Below are 12,212 nucleotides of genomic sequence, written 5' to 3'. Positions count from 1 at the left end.
CAAAGAGGAATCTCTGGCTGCAGGGCATGTGATTTGCTTTGCAGATGAAGCAGGATGGAGTATAGGGGAGGTAGGGGGGGGCATCATTTTTATGTCCGTGGTCAGACGGTGCAGCATTTCTTTGCTTTAGCGCTCTGCCAGCTGCCTACACCTCTATCTCTGTCTCCCTTGTGGGAGTTGCTACCACCTTCTCGCTCTGATAGGGAAAGACTGGAAACAAAGGAAGAAAAATACAGGCGCCCTCTTGGGCTGCTCTCACTTTTGAAACAAGATATACTGTTGAGAGAGGAGGAGGAGAAATAATATTGAAGCCATCAGTTCATGTAAAACTCACATAAGCATCAGCTCACTTTTGTCAACTAGAAAAAGACAGATGTTTAAAGTGAAATCTAGCTTTATTTTTATGATTTTGGCCATCATTCCTGTCAATATTAATGAGTTAGCTAGCTTTTTTTCCCACACTTAAATATTTCTTTATAAGATGATATAGCCTAATAAGCCTTACAGCAAATGCTGGTGGGAATAAACAGCAACAATAAAGAGCAAACAGAAGGATGTTTGAAGCTGCTTTAGCTGAATCACGTGAGCCTGTTCCTTGGTGGCTAGCATGTTAACAGTTAGCTCACCAGCTAGCTTACTGAGCCTTTAGCGCCGCATATTTTGTGAGGGATAAGGAAAACCTCTGTGCGTAATTTTCTGTTATGACCAGGACTTAATTTTGCAACTAACTGATTGAAACAACTGCCAAAAGTATCTGATACAAACAACTGATGCTGGAGGGCAAACACGTTAGGAAGTAATGCGCAGCAGGAAGTAAATTACCTGCATTTGCATAAATAAGACACATAATTGGTAGTTAGTGTGGTACTGATCTGGTGGCACACAACATGTATACCACTGCACTGTTCTGCAACGAAGTGCGTTTTCCTGCGTGTGTGTGTGTTGTATAGGTTATGTGTATGTGTGTGTGTGTGTGAGGCTCCACATAATTACAGCAGTGGTGTTTAACTAGGCGCCGGCATTTGTGTTAATCAGTAGAGAGTGAAGATTGGGGGAGCTAACTGAGCTGGTGTCTGATGCGCTCTAAATGTATCACGCTAAAAACCATTATCTCTAAACCTGTAATCATCACTACAGCACTCATTCACTGCAGTGATACACTTCATGTTTATGGCTTGGGTCCACCACAACAACATGTGACTCCATCTAATGTAATCACTCCATATGGATGTCCTCCGAGACCAGCCGCATGTGTGGGTAGGGAAATATTCAGTCCCTCCTCTGTTAACCTGGATCCGAGTGTCAGTGAATACAGCACATACAGACATTATAACCCTACTACTGTAAATTTCTAGATTAGATAATACTTGATAAAAAAAAAGGCTTTATGTTGGTTTGCAAAAGCCTGACTGACCCTTTAACTTAAGATTTGTTTAATAATTGGGTTACATGAAAATATTCTTCCTTAAGTACCAAAAATACATTTTCTTCCACCACCAGTGTCCACGTTACTGAATCCCACTGAGCATCAATTTAGTGATTTGCAGGTCAAAAGTCATATTGGGTAAAACCAGGCAAAATTTAGTTGAATATTGAATGTTTTTCTTTAGAGATCTAGGTTACATATAACAACTGTTTCAACAGTATTCCAGTGGCAATATTTACATGTGTGGTTATGAGCTGCTTTACATTGAAATTTACAGTCAATGAATCATAGAACTAGTAATTAGTATAGTGAAATTAATCATTAGTTGCAGCCCTACTAAACACGTCATATGAGAGATTGATGAGTTATTGACCTTTAAACTTCATTTCACTAAAATAACCTAATTAAAGTTGGAGTATTGCAGAAGTCAGACTATCCCCTTGATTAATTTGCCTATAATCACATTATTAGTGTACATGTAAACAGACAGGCTGTGAGGCGAGATGATTACCGACGTGTTTCCACACATTGCTGTTTTCATCTTCTTCAAATGAAAACCTGCCTCTCTGCTGAAAAATCATAATACACGCCGACATTGTCATCCCTACGTTTGCCGTTCCAGCGCTCCTCCTTTTTGACTTCAAGTGTCTCTGTCGGGGTGTCTTTTTGAAAAGCACAGATGCGTATCTTGGTTGATCTTGCACGTCTTGAGCATATCAACAACAGGAAGCAGCCTGAAGGAGGAGTTGTGATTTTTGTGCCAAGGTAACACCAAGTGGAAGTGGAGCACTACTGAGGGAGGTGAAAGGGAGGTCAAAAGTTTCAGAGCTGGTACTTACTAAGAACATAATGGTAAAATGTACTTTTCACACAGTTATCTGCCTGCCTTGTAAACTTCTACATATCTGTTTAATATGTGCTATGTGGTGAAAAGATGAAAACAATGCAAGATTGTTTGGAGGTCATTTGAAGTTTTTTTGATTACGTATCATCGTGTCATCATTAATTTCACTCAGCATATTCATCAGCTCACAGTTGTGCATGATTGTGTTTCTAAGCTACTATAACACAGAGGCCAAAAAGCCTATCTAATCCTTTTACCGTTCTGTTTGTTCACATGATTCATGTCCACATGCGTTCAAAACCTACTGTATTTACCAGTCAAAATGCAAGTGTGGCCCACTGGGAATAATGGCCCCTGAGAGCTGGCTGGGCGCATGGACAGCCTGTGGTTCTCAAGAGCTTTCCCCACAGCGTTGAGAACAGAGCCGGGTGAGAGTTTCTCCCTCAGGTGCCTCTCTCCTGCTATTGTCTGGGCTAAGCGGGTGGCGTCCAGCTACCGCCACCTGTCTGACTCGTTGTGACCGCTTTGCACAGGAGGACATGTTCCTCATGCCGTCGAGGAAAACCCAGTGCGCTGACTGGGGCGGAATGAGCTTGTCCAGCTCCGGTGGCTGCAGCGACAGTGGGGATTTTGACTCCATGAGGATCCAATTAAACCTGGGAGGGCCTCTCTGAAGGAATAATAACAATGATAAATGCACCTCTGCAGTCGGCTTAAAAGAGGCAGGGTGAGATGTTTTATTGTGCTGGCTTATCTTGACACAACTTACTCTAGGATCCTGCAGAATCAGGAGGTTTTTAAAATCTCACCTTGTGAATGTTTGTGTTTTTTCTAGCAGAAGTCTGGTGTCATCTTTTAAACATTCTGATGACTTGGCTTTGTGCAGCATCAAACCCTCTCTGCATGTGCTTTGAATTGGCTGGGGGATGCAGTGACTCCTGCCAAAAGCACAAATAAAGTGTGTGTGTGTGCATGCAAGTTGCACGCATGATTAGTGCAGATGTGTGTGTGTGTGTGTGAATATGATATGGATTGGCTTTTTTTGTGGTTTATCAGTAGATTTATAGTAAATGCATCATCAATCGTGGTCATTAATCCATGGTTTAGCTCAAAATGGAAAAATATTCACTGGTTCCAGCTTCTCAAGTGTGAAGATTTGCTGCTTCTTTGTGTTGTATCTTTGTAAATTAAACAATGAACAGTTTAGGGGTTTTGCACAGACACACAATTAAGTGTTTTTTCCTAATCATCTCATAACAGAGAAATGTTTTATGGTTTTTAAAACTCTTTATTTGGCCTTTACTCTGTCTTAGAGAAGATTTACAGTCACTTGAGACTGTAAAGTGTATTTTCCTCTGTCAGGTGGTAATTCAGAGAAAAACTCCTTTAATTAGATAACAAGCTTCTGTATTTCAGATTTGCACTTTGCCAGCAGTTTATCAATTACTGCTTGTGGTTTCATACTGCCAGTCAGTCTTTGTCTGGGCGCTCGAGCCTCCTCCTCGCCGCGCTGCAGAGCCGTGTTATTGTACTTAAACAAATCAATTCTGTTGCAGTTGAGCTTTTTTTTTTTCCCTCCATCCCCCGTCATTATGAACTGTTTGCAGTGCAGAGCACATTGATTTTTCACAGCCCTGGAAAAGCTGTTGATGAATAGCACAGAGGTATCTGGGGAGAATCTGGCTTTAAAAAGGAGGCACCCAGCGTCAACCCCTCCTCCTCCTCCTTCTCCCTCCCAAACCCATTGAGCCCCCAGCTCTCTTCCACTCTCTTTTCAGAGAGCGGCACTTCCAACAGGGGAGAAATGCTGCCTGAAAAATCTTCCAATGATAAAAAAAAAAAAAAAAAGGATTAAAAAAGTGCAAGGCACAAGGGACTGCCTTCTCCCACTGAATGTGAAAATACACCTTGTGGTTAGACAGTATTTATATTTGGAGCATTAGCCTTGTCCTGTCAACCAAAGCATGAGCTCAGGAGAAGCCAGAGGAGTTCTGGTAGGGGACAGAAATGGCTAACATGCTGTGTGTCACTAAGCAGACGCCTGATGAAAATGATGCTCCAACAGGATACAGCTATAAAGTTTAAGGAAGGGTTGATAAAGGAGGAGGAGGAGGAGGAGGAGTGGTGGGAAAAATCACATTTGTTACATACTTACACACTCCACATACATTCACAGAGCTAAAGCAAACAGCCTGAAGACATTTTTATTCTTTCTTTTCTTCTACCATCCCATTTAGCTCCTTGAAATTTCATGGTTCAACATTTGAGGAGTGGAAAAAAAGAAAAAAAAAACTGCCTGATGCCCTCCAACGTTTTCTTTGACTCCATGAAAATTAGTGTCATGTCCTTTGAGCAAAAGAGGGAGAGTTAGTGGAAAAAATTGAGTTGAGGACAGGGACAAAGAGAAAGGCCAATAGTTTGTTTATACTCTTTAACCTGCCGAGTGGCCTGCCACCTTAAAAGATCTTTGTCTAGAAGTGCCACCTTAACCTTGACCCTTCATTCAAAGAGGGGTCTAGGACTTTAATTTAGTTGACATCACGCTGACCCTCACACGAAGACCTGAATAATGTCTTTCAGCGTCTCAATTTGACTTCTTTTTCTTTACATTTGAGGTTTCACAGAGCTACAAAATAAAGTTACAACAGTCATTCATTCATTCATTCGTTCATTCCGGCAGTGAAATAGTTATATATGTAAACATTCAAAGCATTTTATGTTTGTTTATTCTCTCTCAGATGCCAGCAGAGGCTCAGGTTTATGAAAAGGATAACACATGCTAGAATCCAGCCTATAGTTTTTATGCTCATAATTATGTTCATAGTTACAATGATTAATTGATCAGGGAATCTGAAGTCTCATAAACATTGATACGACACGATTGTTAACTAAAAGAAAAAATAAATTTTCTTTTTATTTCAAATCATGATTTGAAATTTGTTTACATTTTGGTGCTCAGTTTTTGTATTAAGTCTTTACCGGGCTTGTATATAATTATAATGCATTCTCACACTGGTTCCCACCTTTTTTGAACCGCGGTCATTTTGAAGGGTCTGAATGTCACCAAAACAAACACACAAGCCCTGCCAGACGAGCTAAGTGCTAAACTATGGTGAAGGCCTCTCTTAATCGGCTTATCAGTCAATCAGGAGTGACTCGTGAATGTGCCATGACACTGAACTTGTGTGATGTTTATGATGCCATACTGATCATGTAAAGTATCTACTGGTTTTTTTTTTTTTTTTTGATTTGTCCGTCATGGGCACGAGAGCATGAAGGAGCTTAACCGTGCAGGGAAGGAGTGCATCACGTTCAGCAAGGCGCAGATGGAAGCCACTCAGTGCCCAAAGGAATCAGCGAGGAGTAAAATCATTGAGTGGGCTTGATTTTCAGGGAGAAAAAAATGCAAATGTAATAATTCAGTGTTTGGAGATTGGTGGATAATGCAGCGGTGATTGATGTATTTTTCTTTCTCCCCTCTGATTTCTCTCAGGGACTGAAGAGGTGAGGCGCTGGAGTGTTTCTCCTCCTGGTGTGTGAATGGGTGGGGGGGCCTTTCGTGGTGAAGAAGAAACTACGATTGAAGTCAACACAGGTGAGTTTTTTTCCTTTTTCTTACTTGTATATGGTGGCACCTTCAGAGCCCGGCAAATATCAGGGTTAAAAGTTGTTTAAAACTATACCTCAAATGAGAGGAACCTACAGGTTGTTGTGCCTTTTTAGGAGCAGCCAGGATGTTAGCGACAGGCTAGCAGCTGTGTTTTGGTAGCCGATGCTACATTTGGCGGCTGTTAGTTATTTGCTGTTGTAACTGTGTATGACAGGCACGTTACAGTTAAAACTATGCAGCAAAATCGGATTCGCTTTCATCTTTGGTGTTGAACTTGTGCTGTTGACGAATAGCAAGCAATTGTGACATTGTTGATCTTTAAAGGAAAGGAGAGTCCAAAATGGAGAAAGCTATCATAGCCTGTTAGCTCTGCTTTACTTTTATTTACACCACAAGAGAGAAATGGCTTTTAGATACTTAGATAAATCTTTTCTAAAAAACTGTGATGTGAAACAAACTTATTATTAAATTAACAACCAAGCTAATGTAGCTAGCTTGGAGAGCATCAATAGCCCTTTTTAGATGCACAATCCTGAGAACAAAATACCCCCGGGGAGTAAACAGCACAGTAGAGCTACAATACAAAGAAGCTTGGAGAGCTAATGTGAGTGACTAGCACTAATCAGACTACTTAGTTTGTTTTGCAACAATCCTCAGATGAAAACTAAATTGTTTACCTTTATTTCCCATAAATTTGAGAGCAGAAATGACTAATTTGTGCACAAGAAGTAATTAATTTGAGAGCACAAAACCAATGTGGAAGAGATCCCATTCTTTTCTTTTTTTTTGTTTAAATCGCTGAGACTTCCCAGGCTCTGTAAGGACACATCCTAATTAGCTGTGATGTCGCTTTGCCTGAAAAATTTCTGCAAAAGATGTAATGTCACAGCTGGAATCAAACAGAGCCTGTTACTGGAAACAAGATATCAGCCTCCCCTGTCACCGCAGTGATTTAAAGACCACAACTTTGTTTGCTCGGACATGCTCTGTCCTCCGCTGTGCTCCAGTGTCTTTGGTAAACATGTGATGGCAGCAGTTTGTGTGTGGCCAGGGTCGGCTCACCTCGCAGAGCTGGGGGGGGGGGGTCTGAGTAACTGCCTGCTAAGTGCTGAGATGTTGCGTCTGTTTACGTTTTGTTTTGGTTTTTTTGCCGACAACCAAGATCATATGCAGAGTGAAGACACATGCGCGTGCATGTATACAGAAGGTCATGACTATCCGCTTCACCAGCAAGCCAGTAGATCATCCTTATGCAATATGTAGCTCAGCGTACGCTCCACTAAAAGGGAGAATTATGTCGTGGAAAGGGAATGTAATTGGTTCGTCCGCTGTATTATACAATACAGCTATGGCTTCATGGATTAGGAATTGGGACATCCAGCATCCACACAAACACACACACACACAGAATAGATAAGAGTGGTTAATCTTGATTAGAGCAGTCTGAATGCTGAGGAATACGGTGCCCTGACAAACATCTGCCCGCCACACAGCTGAGTGGGATAAACCAAAGTGATTATTGTGGAAATGTCAGGCGAGGTAGACAGTGAGAGCAAGTGAAACGAGGGGAATATGACATGAACAGGGACATGACATGAGTGCTTCACAGTCAGTTCTCTCTCTCTCTTACTCTCAATGACAGATTTTTTTTTTTTTTTCTCCTCTCACTGACGATGTGGAGGGAAAATATAGCCGGGTTTGACGGAAAGGCTGCAGTCAAAGGAAATGGCAACAGTCTCTAATAGATAAGTGTAACCTCTGAGGTTGCTAGCCAACATACAGTCTTCCTGAAATGAAATGTGTGCAGGGCTGTAACTAATAATTATTTTTTTTTATTGATTAGGTTTTATTTAGTCTATAAAATGTTAGAAAATGGTGAACACTGCCCATCATGGGCTCGTAGAGCACAAGGGGGACACCTTCAGATTGCTTGTTTTGTCTTACCAGCAGTCCAAAACCAAAAGATATTCAGTTGACGGTGTTATAAAACAGAAAATGTTTATATTGGAGAAGCTGGACTGGAATTCTGGCAGTTTTTGCAAGACAAAATTGTTGGTTGTATTGTCCTTTGGGTTGCCAGGTTGGTCTTTGTCTCTGCAGCACCGGTGTAAACCCTAATGAATAATCGCTTTCCTCTGCGAAATGTGAGGGGTGCAGACATTCTGTTAACCTCTCTAAAGGAAAAAGGGAGGAGGGGAAAAAAAAAATCCCCTTCCTGTCAGTGGTCTCTCTCTTTCTCTCTGTTCTTGTGAGATCTGGAACTGATAAGTGCGAGGCCTCTGGTAACTGAACAGGAAGGATAGAGGGCCTGGCTCTGCACACATGTCCACCTCCCCTGTGCAGGAAAACAAAGAGACCAGAGCCCGCCACTTAACTTCAGGTTTCATAACATTCAAGCCTATTAGAGGGAATATTATCACTTGTTGGAGTGAACTCTTACTCTGAAGAGATTTCTGTTGAATATAATAACAGAGAGACATTTTGATAAAATAGCCCATAGCCAAATATTTTGTAGCAGCTTCACACCCGGGCACAATCACAACTCCCCTGTTCCACTGACCGGTGTCAAGTCAAGTGGAAGTACTTTATTAAACAAGTGAACGGCGGAGCAGTGAGAGTTTATCATTCAACCCGAACACCCAGAGGTCTGAATGACAAGCTGTTGAACTGATAAGCGTGATGAGGCTGTTGTAGTGTCTGTGCAAGGGTGTTTCCTGAAGCAAGGTGCTTAGAGGGAAAAGAAAGCAAAAGCATATTGTAACACAGAATGAAGTGTCACACTCGAAATGAGACATTTGGAAGAGGCCCATGAACAGAGGTTGAAAGACCACACCCAACATTCAGCATGTGATTTTTTTAATTTTTTTTTTAATTTTTATGTACAGTTTCAACAGGAATCGAACTTTGGATTATATTTACTGCATGAAGACAGGAGATCAGTAACTTCAGGGCTATTCCCCAAAGTTAGTGCAAGATAAAAGGGGCTGGAAAGGTCATATTTGTCATAATTTTTATTGTGGTATTGAGTTAAATTCTGTGGAAATTAGCCCTTGCAAGATACTTTACCTTGCATTTCTGGGCCATTTTGTTGTCAGTCAGTGCGTTTTATTCCTGCAAATAACCGACTTACATGATGTGACATGATACCAGGATATTTCCAGTGCAGCTGCCACGGGGAGTGATAGGTTTATCTAAATCATCAGCACCAACAGTGAGCTCTCTTCAGTGAAGTACAAAACTATTTAAATTCCCCCAAGAATCCAAGAAAAAGGTGGTCGTCTTTTACCAGACTGAAGAACCTGTTTCTACACAAACAGTAGCTTCGGTAATTAAAGTGCAGCGCGGCTACAAGCTATGTTGCAGTTTTTCGAATGCGAGCCCTCCAAAAGATTTTCACCCCCAGCTCATTACCCGTAGCTCGATGTGACAAGATCAAATTCAGACTGCGAGAGTGTCCAAAAACATTCTCTGAAACGCAGGAATTCGCTTAACTGGATAATAATTGCACAACACTGTAGAATGAATAACACATATTGATCGTATCTCAATGGTATCCAAGGATTTCACCCTCGAAGCTTTTGTGTCAGCATGACTACTGACTCAATGGTTCATCACTGATGTGCATCAGATGAGTGTGAAGATGATTTTCCCGTACACAACTGGGTGACTAACTAGGCGTGACAAGAAAGTACTCGAGCCAGGTTGCCTCCTCGAAACTTCTAACATCTACAATCTTATCTTCTTTTTTTTTTAGTGGGGTGGGGGGTTGTTTCCTCAGTGCTTATCGCTCTATGAGGATTTTTCCATCTGATCCCAGCTTTGTTTTCTTCACAATACCTTTAGTTGTAAACCAGCTTTGGGAATCTTCTCGGCCATATCTCACTGAGGGCTGAGACTGTGGCGGAGATATTCCGGGGTGGTATTCTTCCCATGAGAAAGCGCGAGATAATGTGCCAGGGTGACAGCTGAATTATCAGCCCATTAGTCACCGAAGAGAGAACGAGGTGGATGAACATGGCATCCGTCAAGAAAGTGTCTTTGTGTGTTTTTTTTTCTTTCTTTTTTTTTGCAGATAGCCTCCCCTTAACCGCCGCCCCGGAATCTTGTAGGTCTCTCCCACTGATGTATGTAGGAGCCGGAGGGCCGGGGTCAGGGAGCAGAGCCGGAGCTATCCCGGTGTTCTCTGCTGCTGCTGATGACCCTGTCCTAGGAACAGAGCAGCATAACACAGAGGCAGAACTCAGTGTACTGGACTAAAAATAGACGCGGCGTCATCCCCACTTTCCCATAGACAGACACAAATGTAGACGCTCGTGCTTGTAGCCGGTGCAGGCTCAGTGTCTTCAAAAGCAGTCGCAACCGCATGGTGATAGTCAGCCGCGTGCCAGAACACGTTTGATTGACAGGGGTGACTGCGGTGGAACAAAGTGTTTGTCTATCCGGGACAGATGTTCTCCGCGGCCCGCTCCGATGGTCTGAGTTGACATACAGCAGGAGGAAGCCATTAAGCAACACTTGGCTCCGAGATGAACTTCCCCTACTGTCCCGTGACCCTGTTGAATCTTCAAGCCTCCTTTACATCTCGCGTGTCTTTCTATAAGCTATCGGCCTGGCTCTGCTCAAACGAAGACGCTGCGAAGAAAACAAAGAGTATTGAACAAACGGAGTAGTGCTCACTTCCTTTGATGCAAAATTAAAGCTGATATCCCTTTGACATGCCATCCACGGATAACTTGTCAATTTCCTGTTCATGATGAATAGCCTGAATAAGCTACGCTTCGCAAGCCAACAGATTAATTAATGGCATGGCGTAATATGTTTTAAGAACACTTGGCATTGAGATGCTGTTGGCTTTGTGAATGGTCTACCTCGATGCTGCCTCTTGAAATACGACCGCATTAACGAGCCTTTCTTCTGCTTATTGCTGCCATATTAATGCATCAGTGAAAGCAGTCACTGTGGCCTCATTAGGTCGGTACATTCTCGTCGTAAAACATAACCGAGAACCAACGAGTTTGACTCGACTCCACACAGCTTCCGCCAAACGCTCCATGTGTTAATATTGTCTGTCTGTGTAAAGCTAATGAAATGATGATAGTGGCAGCGCTGCAGGGCCTTGAATTAGCGCATCAGCTGATCTGACTGCCATTCAAGTGGCCCAGTTTGAAGATGTATTTACAGCCGGAGACAAATATGAGCCCAGATCCAGTTTGCTGCGGTTGAAAGTTCTTCAAGCTTGAGCTTCATATTGAACAGACTCGACTAACTCTTTCCCATTTCCCGAAATGCCACGAGTACTATTCCTTTAAAGTTAGCTCAACATCAGCCCACTACAGATGTTTGTTTGAATTTTTGCATGTCAAACATTTAATTATACTTGAGTACTTTTACATCAGTAAAAAGATCTGTAATTGATCCGCAGCTCTTGGATCTTTAGCCACGGAGAAATAAGAAAAACAGATATTTCAGTATTTACAGCACTTTGTCACCTTGACAAACTGTGAAATTAATAATTTGTTCCTTTGGTTCTTTCAAAAGGCTTTGATATAGAATATGTTGGATATTACAAATTCATCTCCTCAAGCTCTGTAGCGCGATTGAGCGCCACACAATGAAGTCAGATCTCTTTTTTTTTTTTTCTTTTTCTTTTTTGAACGCCCTGGAATTCGTGGCAGACAAACCGATAGTCATCAATTTCAGACTTGTTTGGTAATTTCTGGGATCAAAGGCGATGATGAGGATGATGATACTGATGCTAATCCCACTGAAGGGGATGATTGAGTCATCAAGGCAAAACAGCTGTCTTGTATGCCGCTGCCCCCACCACCACCACCACCACCCCACTAATGGCTGATGATGACGGTAGCAGAGTGTAAGAGAGTGCAATTGACAGCGTAGTTTTTGAGCTTCCTCAGGGAGGAGGGAGAAAAGGCTGAATCTGAGCAGAGGGAAGCAGGCAGCAGGGTGGCCATGAAACATTCATGCACCTGGGGACTCTTAGCATAAGGAGAGCAAGCTGAGCCAGTAATGAAGTAAAGAGCAGAGGACTTTTAATGGCTCTGTTTGTCCTTTTATGAGATTAGCTTTAGTCTGGCTTCTTATATAAATTGCATTAAAAAGCCTAATTGCATACAGTGATTTAGTGATGACTCGTACTCACAAAAAGAAAAAAAAAAAAAGGTACTGCCTGCTGCAGAGCCTTGTAGAAAATACTATTTACATTCGGAATAATCTAATTGTGGTTAGCTACAAGATAATTGGTACCACAGGTGTGCCGCTGGTTATAGCTCAAAGCCGGACAGCAGAAGGTGAGTTATTCCCAGCCCCCCCCC

General features: G+C 42.2%; 1 protein-coding gene across 1 annotated transcript in view; it reads left to right on the top strand.

Annotated features, from left to right (window-relative positions):
• LOC147818722 (zinc finger MIZ domain-containing protein 1-like) overlaps window positions 1-12,212 on the top strand; it is a 105,685-nt gene that overhangs the window by 24,267 nt on the left and 69,206 nt on the right. The window contains exon 2 of the mRNA XM_087175859.1: window positions 5,764-5,865. The gene's annotated coding sequence lies outside the window, so the exon portion shown is untranslated. The remainder of the gene's footprint in view (window positions 1-5,763; window positions 5,866-12,212) is intronic.

This window comes from Seriola lalandi, unplaced genomic scaffold, assembly GCF_002814215.2.
Source record: "Seriola lalandi dorsalis isolate HSWRI2012SDOR001 ecotype SW California unplaced genomic scaffold, Sedor1 jcf7180002054516, whole genome shotgun sequence".
Lineage (NCBI taxonomy): Eukaryota > Metazoa > Chordata > Actinopteri > Carangiformes > Carangidae > Seriola > Seriola lalandi.
Note: the sequence above shows the minus strand (reverse complement) of the source record. Positions and strands in the feature narration are given on the sequence as shown.